This window comes from Artemia franciscana, chromosome 11 (genome assembly GCF_032884065.1).
Source record: "Artemia franciscana chromosome 11, ASM3288406v1, whole genome shotgun sequence".
In the NCBI taxonomy this organism is placed as follows: domain Eukaryota; kingdom Metazoa; phylum Arthropoda; class Branchiopoda; order Anostraca; family Artemiidae; genus Artemia; species Artemia franciscana.
In genome coordinates, this window is record NC_088873.1 from 44284592 (window position 1) to 44304316 (window position 19725).

A 19725-nucleotide genomic window follows, 5' to 3' on the forward strand; every position below is an offset into this window, starting at 1 on the left:
TGGACGGACATTTCGGGAGGAGGGCAAAGGGGTTCAACCCCCCCCCCTGGATACGGTCTTGCAAAAGTTCTTTTAAGTTCTATTTAAGTCTTCATTGAAAACACTAAAACGGTGACTAGTATCCACTATAAATGTGTGCCATTGTAGATCCAGGTGGATTGATTATAATGCGAAAATGTACTTCAATTTTCGACACAATCCCAGAATCCTTAATATTTTCCATTATTTGAAACTAGTTCACTTTAGAATTAAAAAATATTTTTTATGTACTTTTATGAAATGTTTGGCTCAGATCGCATAAAATGTAATCTTTTTTATTTATTTGTTGTCTCCCCACCAGCGGCATAACTTTTTATTGGTTTAGAAAAAGTGGTTTTAAAATAACCTCGGAAATATGCTTCAAGTTTTGATAGGAGTGTCAATTCACAAAGATTTAAAGGGGGGATGCTAAAATCTATGGAAGGTAGTTTTAAGTTTTTTTGATTTTTTCCCAAATGAAACACTTAATACAAAAAAAAGTAATTCAGTTTTTCGAAATCTATGAAGTAATTGCCTCCCCTAAGCGATGCCACTGTGCCTAGATTCCTAGATATTGTTAGTATTAGCTATTTTAATTAACGAATAAATAAAAGTTCAAATGGGGATAAATCCATTTATTTAGACAGTGAAAACAGGTACAAAAGTCTAGATATTTCGGTCACATATACAGCGACTGTCACCACTACAAACACAAAGTATTAAAATTGAAACTATTTATATAAACAAGATAACTTCGAAGACCACACTGCCTTTCCATGACGAAAGTAAAACAGTTCAAAATACGGATGATACCTTTTTATTGACAGTGAGTAGATATAAAATTATTTAACTGGATATTTCGAACACATATACAGTGTTCATTCATCAGCAGTAAAACTAAAAAGTTTTTTAGTTTTACTGCTGATGATGAACACTGTATATGTGTTCGAAATATCCAGTTAAATAATTTTATATCTATTCACTGTCAATAAAAAGGTATCATCCCTATTTTGAACTGTTTTACTTTCGTTATATAAACAAGATAATTAACTTTCGGGTCATTCATAAAATAATGAACTTCCGGGTTATTCACTATATGTAATAAATGACCCGAAAGTTTATTATATTGTTCTATATAAATATGTTAGTTTCAGTTTTAATGATTTAGTATTTGTACTGATGACGTTCGTTGTATATGTTATCGAAATATCTAGACTTTTTTACCTGTTTTCAATACCAAATAAGTGGATTTATCCCCATTTGAACATTAATTTGTTCGCCATATAAAGACTGTGTGGTCTGAAAAAAGGATACCTAATTTAAGGTGTTACGTCGAAAATATATTTTAATTAAGTTCTCCTTAGCCTGTTATGTTCTTTTGTTTACCTATGTTCGTGTTTGTTTGGATTGGTAGATTTCTGATGGTGATGGTGAAGGCTATAAATATCTTGAATTCTAATGCAGTGTACCGTATGTTTCCATCTAATTATCACAACCCGTCTATTCCTTTCGTGTTTTGTTAGTAAATAGTAAAAGGGACAGTAATATATAAAAAGTTTCTCATATTTTGAAAGTGATAACCTGTTAATATCCTCTGCAACGGCAGGCAAAATTCTTAAGGTGTTCTAAAATTTTGAGCTTTTCATAATTTTCTTATATCTTCAACTGGTATGTCATTCTAGGGGAGTCAACCCGAAACATCTTGAGGAGCTGGGTTTCTGCAAACAGGCTTCTTCCTAGAAAAGTGTCATTACTTTGTCATAAATACTGTCATAAATACTACAACATTTCGTCATTCTCATTTTTTTTTTTTTTTGTGTTCCTGGCGAGAATGTGGGGAGACAATCCTGTCTGATCAGATCTTGTCTGATTTCGAAATTCAATTAATTAATAGAAGAGGGAAATAACATATTGCCTGTAGAAGCATCTTCTAAAGTCTGGTGTCATCAATATGTTGTGATTCCATAAGGCTAGTAATAAATATTTCTGTAGACATAGCATCTTTCATTTTATATCATGAAAAAATGACGCGGAAAATAGTTAAATACGAATCCACCTTCTTGTCTAATATGATATGCCAAAACGAGTGAACAAAAGACATTCAAATTTAGGCTTTTTCTCAAGCCAAGCTTACAACCAATTTTATTTTCTGTATAAGTACCATTCTTCACATTTCATCATTTGTGTCATTCAGTGTCTCGGTAATGATATTAAGCCCGAGCCCGAGTAATTTTATTTTCAACTTTCATGAAAGCGTTGCCAAAGATTGTCCTTTTTGGCCAACTGTCTAGGGCTAAACGGAAAGCAGCTCGTCCTCAGTTGGGGTGGGAGGATGTCGTAAAGAAAGGTCTAAGGGAAACAGGAACTCCCTGGAAGGGCGTAAAGAGGGAGGCTTTTAATAGATTGGGATGGAGGAGGAGCGTGCGTAGCTGTTGGCCTAAGGCGGCTTGGTGCTGCGGTGAGTTTTTAGTAGTAGTAGTAGTAGCATTAATGTGTTTCGGTGATGCTGGAGATTTCAGTGTTGGGCATCAATGTTGGGCAAAGTCGTATCTGACATTTTCATACTTCTGCGATAATTACCCTAAACTATTTGCTAAGCAGTTCTCAGGAGGCAACTTATGTTCCAACAAGCTTTGGCCTTCATTGCCCTGCTTACTCTCGTAACTGAGAATTGATTAGTAAATGATGATTATTTGATGATTATTTCAATTTGATGATTATTTCACATGATTATTTGATGATTATTTCAATTTGATGATTATTTCACAGTTTTGATGATTATTTCAAAAGTATGTCAGATACGTCTTTTTAGTGTGCGCTGCGGAGATTTGCAGTACATCATAAGAAAAATTTGCACACAGAGAAACAAAGATTACCTGTATAACTTATCTTGGTTCAAAAACTCTTTATCTTTTGATTGGGCAAAATGTTCAGATAGGGCAACCAATCAGAAGGATTTCAATATTACTTTTTTTCTGATCTAGAATTTGAGAAGGTTCAATCATGTTACGCAATGCTGGTGTTGTTTGTCTTTCCATAAGTAAAGAATAATGTCGTTGGCTTGTGAAAATATCTCACATATGCCAACCAATTAAAGGAAAGCTTATGGGATAAATGATTTAAATTGAAAGAATCTTAAAAATAAGATATTAAAAAAGAATAAGCTAATGGAATAATAGAAAACTTTGAAATAGTGGTCACTCTTCTTCTCCTTAATTTGTATAAAATATGGCTATTTTTCTAGATGGTTAAATAATTAAAAAATAATACATGTACAACGATAATTATTTATAATCAACTAAAAATAACTAGTAGCAGCCTAGTAATTAGAAGCAGGAAGTGAGAATCAGCTCTTTCTTTAACTAATTCTCGAACCGCGGAAGCATGTTTTTATAACAACTTCCTATTTGAGAAACAAACCTTGCAGTGTCTTTCTTTTAGGTTTTAAAGTACCAAAGCCATCAAAATTGTAAAATATGGTTGCCCCTCTGGACCCATCTTAGGACTATTTATAACTTGGAACCGTGATTTTCTAAGATTTGTTTTTCGTCATTTCAAAATTGTAGAGTTTAGGTCAATACCAAATTTTCGTTAGTGTTGCCACGTTAGAACGTTAAAATAAACTAATGAAACTAATTATTTAAATTGAAACAACGTTACCGTTCGTAAAAAAGACATCAAATTCGGTTGACTCCCAAAGACAATTAGATCTTTAAAGTAAATTTTTATTTTTTCTTGCATCTTCTAAGATTTCTGTGCCATATTTTTAGATTATTTCTTTACTTATTCTTCATCCACATTTTTTTTTCAAATTTGGCGCCCACTACTTTCAAAAACTGCATAATTGCATGTGCAGGTTTTTTCAATAAAAATTGAATTTTCCTAATTTTTAAGATGCATGGATGTGTATGTTATTATTTAGCCAATTTAAACAAATTTCATCTTTCACTGTCTTTGGTACTTCAAAATACTTGAGTTCGACAGAACCAAACGGATTCTGTCGCATCCAGGCTTTCATAAGTCTGGCTGTAAAATAACAGAAAATAAATTCTGTTGTTCAAAACAATGCTTTTTTGTTCACACGAAGTGTTAAATTGCATTTGTGTTTTTTTTTTACTTTAAATGTTTCTGTTGAAGATAATTTTAAACTGTAAAGTGTTTTAAACAATTTTAATATAATGCTATAAATGTATTCAAGGTTTTTGCTCCATAATAGCTTTTATTCACGGGAACTAAATTAATTTTCCAAGTAATTAAAAACTCACGGTTGACTTACCCCCAAGGGCTCATTTTCATTCAATTCGAGTATAATTAGTTGTCTGTTTCATTTACAACACCGAGTCACGGAAATCTACCAATTCTGTTACAGATTCCATCACCAGCTCTGGCGAGTTTGACAAGGTGTAATTGAATTGCAGGAACATGAAGCTTGAGGAGTCACCAACTTGGATAAGAATTATTTACCATCTTGCCAAACGCTAGTAGCGTCATCTGTTTGCAGTGCAGTTATGCTTTACTAATTTATGTTTTTTTAGTTTTTTTTTCAGTTTTAGTCGTTTGAATGCCTCTGATTGGCTAATAATTGTGTATTGCACTAAATTTGGTGCTTATAGCGACTTAATCACATATGTCTTCCGAAATTAGTTTTTTTTTTTAGCACGTTTTGTGATAGTTGCACTACCTAAAAACTACCCAATGATGGTAGTTCTTTTTCCGCACTTTTTAGTGATTTGTTTTTTTCTGCATTCCCTGTGCCTTAAATTGTCAAATGCTTGGCAACATTGTAAATTGTTTGGCAACATGGTTGTAAATTGGGTGGCAATTTTCTTTTAATTCTATACTAGTCGCTCTTCAAAATGATTTTTTTTTGTGTTTTCTGTATGACAATCAATGATTTAACTTTGTTAATTTATAAGTTATTCGTTGTACTGTTTTTAATCCGTTATTAAGGCAGAATTTTAAGTATTTTATAAAAATTGACTGGATATATGAATATATCAATCGTAAATTCATCTGCTTTCAAAATACACCTTTAATCTGAGTTTGAAGTAAAGGGCTGATGAAGATATATATATATATATATATATATATATATATATATATATATATATATATATATATATGCACCACCTTTGAGTAAAAATAAATCTATATTAGTGAATCAGTGTAGTTCATTTGGTAACTTTTTTCCTGCCTACATGCACTGTTTCCTTTACCCCATCCACCTTATTTTTAATCTTGTCCATCTCTCATGAAGTATTTCAATCAATACTATGACCTGGAAAGTAATGGTGGGGGGTGTGTGTGCAAAAATTGACATTGTCCTTGAACGCTGAAAATCCTTACCACGACTCGGAAAAATAGAATTAATGCACGACGCTATCTAATTTTCGTATCTCGGAAATTGGACCAACTTTTACTGGTTTATGGTGCAAGCTGCACCATAAACTTATATTATCGTGCAAGCTGCAACTTAATGTGATTACTGCAACATAAATGAATATATGCAAATGAATTAAATAATTTATAAGTCAAAACGCAGTTGTAAATAGGTGGAGTAAAAATACGAAAAAAATGCATGAGAAAAATAAAGAATTAACAAAAAAAAAATTGGATCAGACAATATAGGTGCGGGAGCCATATCTCACAGCTTCCCATATCGTATTTTTAACCTTTAACTTACATCGGAAACACCTACATTTGTCACAAATTTTTTTTCTAATGGGGGAAATAATTAAGAAATTTACGAAGGTAAGAATTTTTTTTTTTTTATATATCTGTGTTGGTCCTACTCTATAATCCTTCAGATCAGAAATAAGTCATGTCCACCCTTTATTCAGTTAATATTAATGATGGTTTATTTGCAAAAGGTCATTTAGGTTACGTGAGTTATTAATGGTGAAAAATAAATTTTATCTGTTTTCGAATCAAGAGTCGTTTTTAGGCTGCAATAGGAAAAAGTTAAATATTACATAAGACCATGTCTGATCTGAAAAATCTAAAAGTGGACACATCAATTTCATTTTTACCCCTTATTTTATATTTATTGTTTAATTTTTTTCTTGTATTATTGTTTTATTGTATACATTATTATTTATAAATTAATTCTAGGTTATAAACAAACGAAAAAATCGTACATTAGCCCCTATTTTTTATTTTACTATTATTTTATTTTATATTATTTTTTGTTTTTCTTGTATTATTATCTAATTTTATAAATTAATTTATTTAGATTTAAGATTTTTTCTCATTATAAAGAATAAGAAAAAGACCTGAAGCTTAAAGGACAAAATGGTCAATCATGTAGTGGGGCAGACAGAATCCTTCAATCATTTAGTGTGTTTAGTTTAATAATTAGCTAATAGTACATCACTTCCGCTTGCTGTTACATCATTGGCATCATCACAACGCTGTTTATTTATATTAATTATTATCATTAATTTATTCAATGATATTACTTATTATAGCATGCTACGATATACAGATTTGATATGCTATTCTAATTTGTTATTATACTCCCTTGTACTAACTTTAACTATAAGTTTGGTGTTATATCACCATAGCTTTGAATTTGCCTGTCGCTATTTCGTATTCAAGTTCCATTGATATACGAGCATTCATAATCGTTTATTAGCTTATCAAAATTTATTTTATTTTAATCATTGACATCAAATAAGGATGATAGTTATGTGCATGTACGTGAATGTAACCATAAAAAAAAGGCGGGGTTATAATCTAGAGGACAGATCCCCCCCCCCCCTCCAAAGAAGCTTGTACTTCAACCCGAATGACATCCCTTAGCATGAGATAAAAAGTATTTCAAATTAATGCATCCTGAATGCTTTCAATGACTTAAACAATATAATTTGTGGCTACAAAATTTATTTTTGCAAAAAAAATCTAACGAAAGAATTCTTTGGAGATGGTAATTTTATATTTTTGAGGGCAGACCCCTCAAAGCTTCGTACTAGACCTTCAGGCAGGCAAAGGGATGTGAGGAGGCACTTTGGTCCATCTAAATGTCCCTCCTAGACTTTGGTCCCTCCGCCTAGAAATGTCGAAATAACTTCATATATTTACTACATAAATTGTCTTATCTTTTAGTGTATTTTAAGCGTTTGTCCCCCCCCCTCTCCTACACACAAAGAGATATTGACTGTATGTTACTGCTACTCAGTTAAATTAGGATGTGGGGATTTCGATTTCCAGGAGACAATACAAGTTGAGTCATATAAATGCCCCTTTTTGTCAGCTTTATTCAATGACACACAATGGGTTTAAAAGTAATATTAATCTTTATTTAAGTTTGTGATATTAAATTCGCTACGTATTCCTGAATATGTTTGTCCAAATTGAATTTTTATGAATATAATTTTTTTTCCAATGTATTTTTAATTAATTCTCAAACTGCTAAGTTTGATGTTTTTAGTTGTATAAATTAGATTATCAATTTGTTAGTAATTACGAATTTTATTTAAATTTAACTTAATAAATATTGTTTGACTTGAACCATAGGTTTCTAATAGCTTTCAGATACCGAACTAATGTACATTTTAAATAACACAGCATTTAAGTAACTTATGTTGCAGCCTAATTGCTCTAGGTAAATGTTGCAGTTTATGTTGCTCTAGGTAAATGTTGCAGCTTATGTTGCAGCCTAATTGCTCTAGGTAAATCTGTATAAAAAGAGGTAAAAGAAATGTAAATTGCCGCAAATTAGACTGGAATAATCTAACAAAATGATCATAAAATCTTTGGGGATTTTGAATGGTCAAGATAGGTTAGGAGCTGTAAAGGAGGGGGGAGTTGAGGAAGAGTGATTGCTAGTGTATAGACTCCTTAATGCTACGACGGATGTATTAATGTAGTCAGGGGTGCCAATTCACGAAAATGTAAAGGAGGAAGGATTTTTTTTTTTCAGTTTTTTTGCGATCATTTTTAAAAATTTGAGGTGGGTGGGGCTTTTCTGTTTTTTTTTTTTTTTTAATTTTTTGATTGATAATACCAAAAAAGGCATTTTACAAAATCTGGGTGGCAAATGCCTCCTCCCCTCAGTTGGCACCCCTGAATGAAGTGGCTAAAAACGAAAGAAAATGTTATATTTTCAAGCTGTAATATTATAACCAAATAAGTGGTAATCGGAAAAGTTTTATAACTAATTTTTCAAAGGCTAGTCAAATCATGAGTAAAGCAGCATTTGTCTGAAAAAAAAGTTAAAGAAAAAGATAAAAAATGTATATAGGTTTAACTATTTTGGGTACTGTCAACACATGTGTTTAGTGCTTCATATTCTTTCCCCCTATTTTTAGATCAGCACTATGTAGTTTTTCCTCTTTTATTATCATTATTTGTTTTAGATAATTAATTCAAAATATGAAAAATTGAATGAAAATATTGTTTACCTTCTTTTATTGTAAAACTATGTTTGGGGACTGTACAATTTTCAGAGCCGTGTTTATTAAATAAACCCACTGCGACTGACAATTTTGAGGCACGATTCCCCAAAAGTCGTTTCACTCGTACAGTCTTACCATCTATTAACATGTCACCCAAATAGTCAAAAGTGCTTAGTCGGAAGGGCCACGAAATAGCGAAGTAAATATTCTTTAAATGTTTCACCAACTGCCTTTCAATTTATAGTAGGATGTGCAATAATGTTTAGCAGAGGTATGAATTCGCTTGAACTTTTATCGCTTGAATCTCTGCCAGAAATTTCCTTGATTATCCCTTGTTATATATCTTTCATTTTCATGTCTAAAAGGTCATAACTGACAGTTTTTGTTTTAAAATTTCCCTTGTGTCTGGTCATTTTGTGTTCAAATAAATCTGATTAGACCCTCTTTCTATTAAACATCAGTGCATGAACAGTCCCATAGGCCTATACAGAAAGCAACTTCACGTAGGGGTAGAGCTTCACTTGAGTGTCGAGTCACAACCTGGCTGTTTTCTAATAATAAATGTTATTCAGGTGTACCAATAAAGGGGCGGGGTCAACTGCCCTGCTCTGTGTTTTTACTCCTCTCCTATCTTGATTTTAAAAAAATACCTTTTTAGTATTTTTATTGAAAAAAAAAATCGCCCCTCCCTAACGTTTTGAAAAAAAATACCTTTTATGTGAAAAAATTTCATTACCCCCCTCCCACTCCGTATTCTTTACTCCTATTTTTTTAAAATAGTTTTAAATTATAATTTAAGGGGTAAAGTCCCACTAGGTTCTTTACTCCTGTATTTTTAAGACGAATTTACGGGTCAGATTTTTTTTTTTTTTTTTTTTTTTTTTTTTTTATAGATGTTTTTTTACCTGTACTTCTACGATCAATTTACGAGTCAAAGAAATATTTTGAGGGGTGTTTCAAACCAAGTAGCTCGTACCTCCCCCTACATATGGTTTTGGCTCATGTTGTATCCTTTAATATGATCGTACCATTTCTGAAATACTATTTAACTTCTGGCTCTGAATATAAAGGAAAATTAAAGGCGAAAAAATAAATCAAAATGTGCTGCTCTTTAATTGCTTTTTCATATGAAAATAAATTTCTGGCACTTCCAACCGCCACAACAAGATGTGGCAGTTGCCTTCGGGTGAGAATTCTCGTCCAAATATTTTGTTAGCTTTATTAGTTGGTGAGTTTCAAGGTTGGTTTGTAGAAAACTACAAATTAGTTATTCCCTTACTGAGCGCACAATTAAGTATAATGCATATGCGCCTGTGTAGAAGATTGTTACTGCATAAATTGCCAGATATGCCCTTTAGATATGGTAGTGACGACGCGATATGTTAGTATGGTTGTTAAATATTAGGTAAATTTTTGTTGATATTATGTTTCGTATGGTATTTAAAGGCCAAGCGAAGTTACGTTAAAATATGATTACTGAATTATTTTATATTCCGTTTTATCGCATTTTTTTAATTATGTTCTTTAGTTTGTTTTAGTTTTGTTCCAATATCTAGCTGTATGCAAATTTAGAAATGTTTTAGATTATTGTATTTTGTAAATTATTGTTCTTTTAACTTTCAATAAAATGCACAACTAGTTACCCTGTATCAGTGTTCGTTTTACTTTTCCTCATAGCCTGCACAGATGTAATGTTTTTTAATAACTTTTCCAAGAGTGGTTCCACCAGTATTTTTCAAGATTTGTTAAGATGCCTGGAGTGTCACAAGGTTCGATGGGCAGGGAATTGAACAGGAGTTTGCTCCATTTATATTCAAGATTCAGTATTTTTTCCAATGTTAGAAGGTGATTTCTAAGAAGACCCGAGCTTTCTGTTATATAGAGCTATCCTTCATAGACTGTTGAATAATATCCCCTGAAATTTTTTAAAGCAAACCTCTGGGATTCTTGTTGTATTGTTCAGGAGCTTGTTTCATTAACATGTTCAATGTCCAGTATTTTTTTTATGCTGGAAAGCGATTTCTAAGACCAATGGAATTTTCACTAGAAGAAATTATCTTTTATTTACAAATTTGCGTTTATTAACAAATTTAAATAAAAAATATCACAAAAGAAATAAAATTAATTAAAGTATATCTTTTACTTTCACTTTTTTTTTAACTTACTTCCATTTTCAAGGAATAGTGATGAAGATATGCAAAAAAAATGAAAATTTCAGATTCGCTTGGATTATGCTTAATGCCAACTGCGCCTCTACTTTATTTTAGTAAAATAAAACTAAAAAAATACAAAATGATTATGATCGTTAGACTATTTATTTGAAATTTTGCGCCCCTAAAATGTTTGTGCCCAGAGTAACAACCCCTTTTATCCCTCCACTTTAAAACAGCCTCCTTGTTTAAAACAGAACGATCCGACCGATTTTTATGGCCAATTGTATGGTATTCCGCGTTCGTTTTGTTTCGTTTCGGTACTGCCTTTGACAAATAAAACGCTGGAAAAGAGCTAGGCAGCTTACTGGCAAAAGTTTTCATAATCCGTGAATGCTTCTTAAGTGTTACTAGCTTTTCTTAGTTAGGTTGGGTCAAAAAGTACTTAAGTTTGAATTTGCAGTAGAAGCGATTATTATATTCGTAAAGAGCATAAAAAAGGCATCGAATGGTATATTCACTTTATTGGTAAGTCAATAATATGAACTGTCATACATTTACCCATCGGTTGTAATTTGCTAGAGCCAGGGGCATACCTCACAGTAGGCACAGAAAAATAGTGCCGTACACATATCTGGAAAAATACATCCAGCAGGTAAATATTTTCTAACGCCATTCTTATGAAACAAGGTAGTTTCACTCCTTGTGAAGCTATCTTGGCAACTAGCCAAGGTAATTTTGGCAACTAGCCAAGGTAGCCAACTAGCCTTGGCAACTAGCCACGGCGGCTTTGCCGCCGGGGACCCAGCTAGTTGATGTTAAAAGTAAAGACCACCATCTAGTAGTGTCTAGGGTTAGCCTAAAGTTGAAATTTAGGAAGGGTAATTATCTTCTGGAAAATTATGATGTTGTTAGACTTCAGGATCAGAATTGAGTTTTCCAGGAACAGTAAAATACTATATTGGAGAGTCTAAAATTTGATGGTGTACAAAATGGATGGAGCAATTGTATGAAAATAATTTTTGAAGTCGCAGATGGTGTCTTAGGGAGGAAAATTAGGAACGCTGCTAGAAATATTAGTTAAAATGATATAAGTTAGTAAAGAGGGGGGGGGCTTGTGCAAGAAATATTAGAATGATAGATGATATGAAAATAACAGGAATGTAAAGAAAGTCGAAAAAGCATCAAAAAGTGAACTAAGAAGGTATGAACTGGAGGCCATGGGTAAAATCACTGAAGATCTTTAAGATGCAGCCAGACGTCATAATGGTAAAATATTGTACTCGCACGTTAACAAATTGAAAGGGAGCAGTCAATCTGGTCTTTTCAAAGTTAAAGGGAGGAGACTCAATTACTGGTAAGGAAGGAGTTAAAGAGAGATTGCAGAGCATTTTAAAATTGTGCTTTGCAGGAAAAGTTTGTTACACTTTGGAAGTGAAGAAAGATTTAAAAGATTTAGAAAGCTTTATATGAGGAGGAATTAGCGACAGTAGTAAAAGGATTAAGAAATAATGAGGCTCCAGTTTCTGATGGCGTGGTAAATGAGTCCTTTAAATCTGTTATTTGTGAAGTTAGAGATAAACTACTGAAGTTTGTGAATATGATTTTTGAAAAAGAAGAAGTGCCTGACGATTTTAGGAAAACTCTAATGAAACCCCTCTATAAAACAAGAGCTAAGAGCTCATATGGCACTTGTGACGAGGTCGGAAGAGCCGAGAGCTCATATGGTACGAGGTCGGAAGAGCCAAGAGCTCATTAAGATCTGGTCACCCTTTCGTAAGTTACAAATACCTCAATTTTCAAAATTACCTCCCCCTCCCAATTCCACCAAAGAGAGCAGATCCGGTCCAGTTATGTCAGTCACGTATCTTAGACAGGTTTCTATTCTTCCCATCCAGTTTCATCCTGATCTCACCGCTTTAAGTATTTTCTAAGATTTCCGGTCCCCCCAACTGCCCCCCCCCAATTACGTTTGATCCGGTTGAGATTTAAAATAAGATATCGGAGTTACGAGGTCCTTCTAAATATGAAGTTTCATGAAGATCCGATCACTCCTTCGTAAGTTAAAAATACGTTATTTTTCTTATTTTTCAGAATTACCCCCCCCCCCCCCCCCCCCCCGCAATTGAGCGGATCCGTTCCAATTATGTAAATTACGTATGCAAGACTTTTGCTTATTTTTCCAACCAAGTTTCATCCCAATCCCTCCAATCTAAGCGTTTCCCATCATTTTAGGTCTCCCCACCCCAAACTTCCCCCAATGTCACCAGATCCGGTCAGGATTTAAAATAAGAGCTTTGAGCCACGATATCCTTCTAAAAATCAAATTTCATGGAGATCCAATCACCCGTTCGTAAGTTAAAAATACCTCATTTTTTCTAATTTTTCAGAATTAACCCCCCCCCAACTACCCAAAACTCCCCGCCCCCATCACCAGATCCGGTCGGGATTTAAAATAAGAGCTCTAAGACACGATATCCTTCTAAACATCAAATTTCATTGAGATCCGATCACCCGTTCGTAAGTTGAAAATACCTCATTTTTCTAATTTTTAAGACTTACTCCCCCCCCCCCCCCCAACTACCCCAAAGAGAGCAAATAAGTTCCAATTATGTCAATCATGTATCTGGGACTTGCGCTTATTTTTCCCATCAAGTTTCATCCCGATCCCTCTACTCTAAGTGTTTTCCAAGATTTTAGGTTTCCCCACTCCAACTCCCCCCAATGTCATCAGACCCAGTCGGGATTTAAAATAAGAGCTCTGAGACACAATATCATTCCAAACATCAAATTTCATTAAGATCCAATCACCCGCTCATAAGTTAAAAATACTTCATTTTTTCTATTTTTCCGATTTAACCGGCCCCTACTCCCCCCCCCCCAGATGGTCAAATCGGGAAAACGACTATTTCTAATTTAATCTGGTCCGGACCCTGATACGCTTGCCAAATTTCATCGTCCTAGCTTACCTGGAAGTGTCTAAAGTAGCAAAACCGGGACTTTAGGTTTTCCCCCTCCAACTCCCCCCAATGTCATCAGATCCGGTCGCGATTTAAAATAAGAGCTCTAAGACACAATATCATTTCAAACATCAAATTTCATTAAGATCCAAATACCCGCTGATAAGTTAAAAATACTTCATTTTTTCTATTTTTTGCGAATTAACCGGGCCCCCACTCCCCCCCAGATGGTCAAATCGGGAAAACGACTATTTCTAATCGAATCTGGTCCGGTCCCTGATACGTTTGCCAAATTTCATCGTCCTAGCTTACCTGGAAGTGCTTAAAGTAGCAAAACCGGGACCGACAGACAGACAGACAGACCGACAGAATTGGCGACTGCTATATGTCACTTGGTTAATACCAAGTGCCATAAAAATGGATAAAAGTGAGTGTGGTAAATGTAGAGATATTAGCTTGATTTCTGTTGGAAGGAAATTACTTAGTATGATGATACTTTTTAGACTCTGAGATAATGAAGGTTAAATTTTAAGAGAATAATAGTGTAGTTTTAGGAAGGGGGGAGGATGCTTCGACCACATTTTCACTCTTGGATTAATAGTTGAGAAGTGCCTGAGTCACCATGTCACCAAGTCCTAAGTTTGGTAGATTATGACTAACCGTTTCATTCAGCTGATAAAAAAGCTTTAGCGGAGTCCCTATCCTTGTGCGTTATACCAGAATCACTTATACATTAAAGGGATTAGGCCTATTTACAAAAATGACATAGCAACGGTTAAGGTATGAAATAAGGTAAGTAGATGGCTTCGTATTCAATCAAGATTTAAGCAGGGTTGGGTTTTATTCCTATTTATATGGCTCATTTTGACAGACTTTGTCTAAAGAGCACAGCAAAGGCTATGAGAGGACACTTGATCAATTGAAGAAGTAAAACTCTCCTAGACTTAGATTATGCTGACAATTCGAGGATTTTAGATGAAAATGTTTGTAAAAAGAGGGAATTTTTGAAGGTTTGAGGGTTCAGGGAGCAGCAGTAGGCTCAAAATTATTGTTAAGAGGGCTAAGTCGCTAAGACTCGGAGTAAGTTAAGCTGAAGAGGTGATGCTGGGTAACGCGAAGACCGATCAAGTAGATAGCTTCACTTAACTTGGTATTGTTATTAGTAAAGAAGCTGGGTGCAGTGCCAAAACATTGAAAGTAGAATTGCCAAGGGTATTTTTTCATAGTTGAAAAGAGTTTGGAAAAATGGGAAGATATTAAAATATTGGAAGCTGCAGTGATGGCAGTGGTCCAGTTCTGCGGTGATGGCAGTGGGCAGATGGCAGTGGAGCCAGTGGCTCTGAAGCGTGGGCGCCCCTAAAGACGGAGGATTTCTTAGATGATATCCAGAGAAATCCAGAGAAATTGTCTACCCATTGTTTTGGGTACCCGTTTGACTGATCGTATTTCAAACAGTAAACTGTATCCGAATTATATTTTTCCAATCTGGTTGTATCCCGCTTTCTAGGCATATAATGAAAGAACAGTTGAGATGGCTAGGACACACACTGAGAATGAAAGATGGCAGATTGTCAAATATTGTTCTTATCGGTCACCCATCTAGAGACAAACGAAAAGTGGGTTATCCCTGATTTGGCTGGGAAGAGGGTGTAAGAAAAGGTCTAGGGGAAGTTGGAATTTCTTAGGAAGGGATAAAAAAGGGGGAAAAGTGTGCATAGCTGTGTTGGCCTCAGTTGGTTTGGTGCTGCAGCAATTCGTTAATAATAGCAGTAGTAAACAACTTTTCAAGTGCCTAAAAACGTTGTCGTAAAAGCGTAAAAACGTTATTTTAAATCTTTAAATACTACAAATGTGAAACATTACTACAGACTCCATTTCAAAATTTAGATTTTTTTGAACACAAGAAACTAATGCCATTTTATCCCTGACTTTTTTTTAAGGAACACATCTGCCTTCTACTGGCTTAAAGATAGAGAACTGCAAATTTTGATGAACTGAAGTAAACAGTTCATCAAAGGTTTTAAACTTTTTTAACCATTGCAGGTTTTAAGCTATGGTAAAACTGGATAAACAAAGATGCAATAATAAATTTTCTAGGATAGCTTGATCTTGTTTTTACGAGGGTGAAAAATTACGCTTTATTTGAGTTAACAGAGCAGTGAGCCCCGAAATTAGATTTCATGTTAAAAAAGTTAAAAAAAAAAAAAAAAAAAAAAAAAAAAAAAAAAAAAAAAAAAAAAAAAAAATAGCGATTACCCATTAGACTCCGTGTAGTGGAGCCAGAATGGAATGAAGTTGATATTGATGCTTCCGGAGCATTTGGTACATTATTTCATTCCACTATTTAGTTAACTCGTTTTTAAACACTTTTACTTAATTTTGTCTTGGTAAAGGAAACATAAAATGTTTGTAGATCCACGGTTTCTAGCAAGCCGCAGTGAGCTATAAAATCTCTTAGTTTTGCCTCATTGGTACATAAGATATGTTTTTAGGGTGACATTATAAATTTAATCATAAAATTAATCTGCTCTCTATGGATGTGTGTAATTTTTTACAACTTTCTTAGAACTTTTGGGGAAGGAGCTTCATTGGTGACAATGTTAATATAGCCTTTGAAGTGGAAGAGCCATCTATTTTAATAGATTTTGCTTAGGCTGCCGTTTCTACGCAACGAATAAACAGGAAGGAGTGTCAAAAATGGCTCAAGAAAAAAAGCCTGGAAAGAAAAAGGTAATGATGTTTTATCTAAGTAATTCCAGACCATAGTCTTAGACACTAATTGAGTTTTTAATTTATCAAGTGATTAACCAAACTTAAATTCATGATATTTAAATAGTCCAGATACACAGCTGAATCAGTCTTAGAAAAGAAATGGTATTTTAGGAAAATTGGCAACGAAAATTGGCAACGAAAATTGGCAACAAAGTGTAAAAGACATTCTGTGAATCTCTTCAAGTTCCATTTGTAGATGGGAAACTATGACATTTATAGTCTGTATCATAATTTATTTGTATAGTTTCTATGTTTTAGCTAAAATATGTTAAAACTGGTAACCAGTAATAAGTCAAATTGAGCTGATAAGTTGCAGCTTGTGAATTTCTTATAAAATAAACGAATATAGTTTACCTAATTTCATTTATTATTTATTTATCTATGAGTCAATAATTTTATTCTATGGCTTTTTTTTAAGTTTTTTTTATTTTATTTTGAATGTAATTAGATTTAAAATTAGAAGGAAGCTTTTCGGAGTTACTTCTAGTGTTAATTATTGGTTAAGAGTATAATTCAACGAACTTAAATCATCTGTAATAAATCCTCGACATATTAAAAAACAGAAATTTAGAGAAAATTTTCGAACTATCAAATTTGTGGCTCAAAGAGTAAAAAAATCAAATTATTGTGATATTCGTTATTAATTAAGTAATTCTAATTAATAAGATAACAATGGTTGTAATTAAGGAATTAGCCAAAAATAATGGTAGGATAAACTTGTTGTACACGTTTTTAAACTGCTTTAGTTCCATTCAGAATATAAATATGTTTCAGAGGGAGTGCTCAGAAGTAAAATTTCTCCTGTCATATAATGAAAAAAGAAATCACCAATGCAAAAGCTCAAGCACATAAAAAAAAGACAGAAGGAGAAAAGGAAGACTGTTGTCCTACATTAGCAATTAATATAGATCAGTAATTGAATGAGGCCTTGACCCTACTCATCCATACAATCACACACGCCAAACAGCATAGCAATACACAATCAACCATAAAGAATAATCCATGGACAGGCAGTCGTGGCGTAAGTAAGTATAATAAGTAAGTAAGTAAGGCTCATCAGGAGAATACACACTTGCCTGTAGGGTTTCGGCACTTTAAATTCCCTACCCAGGTAAGTGGCGTGCCTACCATAAATTCGCTAAGGTATCCCCGTGCTTGGTATCACCCCCAAAATATATGCCTATGAAAAAACAAATGTAAAACAACCAAGTAACACCAAAACAAACATATCATACCTTGGTTCTGGCCCTCGTATATTTATATTACGAATTCACAATCTATATTAATACTAAAAAATTATTTAAAATTTTTTCACTATATCAAATTTTCTCTATTGATGAAAATGTGACCTAGATAATAAATTAAGGAAATACAAAATAAAAATAAGAAAATACAAGTTCTTAAAATAAAATAAGAAAAAAATAAGAAAAAATAAGAAAAAAAAATAAAAAAATAAGAAAATACAAGTTCTTAAAATAAAATAAGAAAAAAATAAGAAAAAATAAGAAAAAAAAATAAAAAAATAAGAAAATACAAGTTCTTAAAATAAAATAAGAAAAAAATAAGAAAAAATAAGAAAAAAAAATAAAAAAATAAGAAAATACAAGTTCTTAAAATACAAGTTATTTAAAAATAAGAAAATAAGAAAATACAATAAAAATAAAGAAATACAAAATACAAAATAAGATTATTCGAAAACAAGATATATACAAAATCCTCCAAAATCCACTGTCAAATATTAGGGACACCCCAAACTCAGTAACAAAGAAAATCAAAATCAACCAAAGATTTCGCTAAGTATTTCAAGATAATTCTTTCGGTATTTATTTAAAAGTTCGGTATAATGAAAACTAAATTTTTTAAATTGTCAAGTTAATTTATTTGCAGAAAAAACTCTTAAAATCAATTTTTGGCTTAAAATTTTACATCTATTTTGAACAAACAAAACAACCAGTCTGCATTTTTTATATATATACTTTACTTTTAAAACTGTCAAAATCCTCATTAAAGAGCTTAATTGGGGCCCGCTACTACCATAACCTGCGTAAGTGCAAACGAGAAACCTTTTTATTAAAAATTTAATTTCCGATTCTTCCTGATTTTTAAGAAACCTAAGGTTGCACCTTAAGATACTTTAAGATACTTAAGGTTCAACCTTAAGATACTTTAAGATACTTAAGGTTCAACTAGGTTTCCACTTAAGCAATCCAAACAGTCAGATTTGATTTTCACTGTCCTTGGTACTTTTGAGACGGCATGACAGACTATGTTCGTTTTAAATTATCTAAATCCTATTTGGATTAATTTAACTGTTTCATTTAAGTACCTGCAATTCTTAACTAATTGAACTAAATGGCTAAGAACTGAAAATAGGTGTTAGATCTAAGCTGCGTGGAACCAGATCAACTTTTGTAAACCATGTCTTTTAAAAAATAACTCCCAAATGGTTAATTTCTTGCATTCATTTTTTTGTCCAATCTATTAGAATTACACCAGGAAAAAAAAAATCCTTGCCTTAAGGCTTATGTTCTCTGCGCAAGTTTTCGGTAGGCTGTTGTTTTGTAGTCCCGGTTTTGCTGTTTCAACGTAAGAACGCCTTCAACTCAAGACTTGTACATCCTTATGCCCATGTAATTCAACCCCCATACAACTCAGTCTCATTCACCTTAAGTCTCATTCAACTCTACCCTTGCGCAATTCAACCTTTGTCTAAATCAACCGAAATTTAAATCAAACGCATTTAGCTCAGCCCCCTTACAATTCAATCCTTATTCAATTCAACTCAACACTAGTTCAATTCAATCACATGTAACACAGCCCCTGTTACGCTTAACCCACATTCATATAAAAATTACTAATTCTACTAATTCGTTTGCTGAAAGATAATCATTTGGTTTACCATTTAATTCTCTTTTTGAATATAATTGCTACGATCACGTCCCAGCTCCTGTCCCCATAGTAAATGAATCTCTAGACTATATACAAAACTTTGATAATATCGTAAGTTTGCATTATTTCAAAAGTTTGCATTATATAAAAACTTAAAACGACCAGAAATTACTAAGCATATGAAAGGGGCTGTTCCCTCCTCAACGCCCCGCTCTTTACACTGAATTTTTTACTGTTTTAAAAAGTAGAGATGAGAGAAAGAGTAAAACTTTAGCGTAAGGAGCGGGGCGTTGAGGAGGGAATAACCCCTTTCATATGTGGAGTAATTTCTGTTCGTTTTAAGTTTTGATGTCGCTCCTTACTTTCAGTTAAAAAACTTGTTTTTATTTAATTAATTTCTGAATATTTTTGAATTAATGTGTGTTTTGATTTTGGCTCTCCGCATATGGATAACTAAAACGAAATTTGCCTATTAATTTATTTTTTTGGCTAAATGGCTTTCTCTTAGTTTGGACCGGACGATTTTGAGAAAAACAGGAG

General features: G+C 33.1%; 1 protein-coding gene and 1 long non-coding RNA gene across 3 annotated transcripts in view; one reads left to right on the plus strand and one right to left on the minus strand.

The window, feature by feature from the left end:
• LOC136033273 (epithelial splicing regulatory protein 1-like) overlaps nucleotides 1-19725 on the plus strand; it is a 219262-nt gene that overhangs the window by 170814 nt on the left and 28723 nt on the right. The window lies entirely within an intron of this gene.
• On the minus strand, nucleotides 1566-4399 carry LOC136033275 (uncharacterized). The gene is made up of 2 exons (XR_010618897.1): nucleotides 4295-4399; nucleotides 1566-1754 (listed from the first exon to the last, which is right to left on the minus strand). It is a non-coding gene; the product is annotated as an uncharacterized LOC136033275 (long non-coding RNA).